This window comes from Protomyctophum parallelum (genome assembly GCF_964188405.1).
Source record: "Protomyctophum parallelum genome assembly, chromosome: 13".
Classification (NCBI taxonomy): domain Eukaryota; kingdom Metazoa; phylum Chordata; class Actinopteri; order Myctophiformes; family Myctophidae; genus Protomyctophum; species Protomyctophum parallelum.
Window position 1 is genome coordinate 29,084,660 of NC_139708.1, and position 1,238 is coordinate 29,085,897.

Genomic DNA, 1,238 nt, shown 5'->3' on the forward strand with positions numbered 1-1,238 from the left:
ATATTTAGTGTGGTTGCCCAAAGGGCAACCAGACTCTAGTAATTGTAACACTTTATTATTTCACTGGAGTAGTCTTTAGTTTGCCGCATTATACCTCCCACAGTTTTGACTGTACGCACTATGTCAAATTGATGTCAAATTGACCGGAAAAATCGGGAATCGTGTGCTTGTATTTTGTTAAGAGAAATGTTGTATAGTTTAATTGATATGAATTTATTAGTGAATTAAAATTTCCCATTGACATGAATGGGAAAATGCAAAAATTCACATTCAAGTATTTTTTCCTCTGAGACTGTGAGGACTATAGTTACAGAACTTGGAGGATAAATTCATAATTATCACTAAAATTAATTAAAATTATAATTTTATAGGTCGGCCTCATGGTGGCGCTATAACAGCCCACTTTACCTTTTGGCTTATAACTCTTGAACCGTAGGTCAAAATTATTTTTTCCCTGGATTCCTTGGGTCATGATGCATCTCCCCATATAGGCCACGCCCATTTGCGTCATGATAGATTTTCCGCCATTTTGAATTTTATCCAAAACACACTTTTTGCTTTTCCTCCTACAGATTTTGTCCAAATCTCACAGAAATCGGCACACATGATCTCTGGACCTATCCAATTAAAACACCAACTGCAGAATTTTGTTAGTGCGTATCGTTCGGCCGTAATCGTCTTCCGAAGTTAGTAGAAGGGGCCTATATCACAAAAAATGCCATAAATCACGAACGGAATGTCCAATCCATCCCAAATTTGAATCACATGTCCGGGGTGGTTCAATCAACCAATTTCTAAAAGCATTTTCATCCATAGGGGGCACCGCAAATGCGAGAAATGTAACCGTTTGTCGCAAAAACATGAATTTTGGGGGTTAAATCCCCTCCGAATTACTTACGCATGATCTAAGGTGTGACGCGACATTGTAATTGGCTGGCAATATTAGTGGGAGGGGCATATGTAAGCCACTGCGGCAACCACACACTGCAATCTTTTTAAATTGCAAATTTTCTAGTTGTATCTGCCAGTGAATAAGACTGTGTGTGGGAGTCCTTGCTACTGTAATTGTCGGCCCGTGGCCTTCTGCAACGCACCTGTCGATCCGTATTTGCGCAAAAGGTTTGCCCCTTTGAGGTGAGTTGTCTGGAAGTGAATCCACATTTAGCTTGTTTTTCTGACAACACATGGACTCAATTTGTCAGATAGTGTTTGAAAGCTCAGTTCAACCGCGTCGCTTG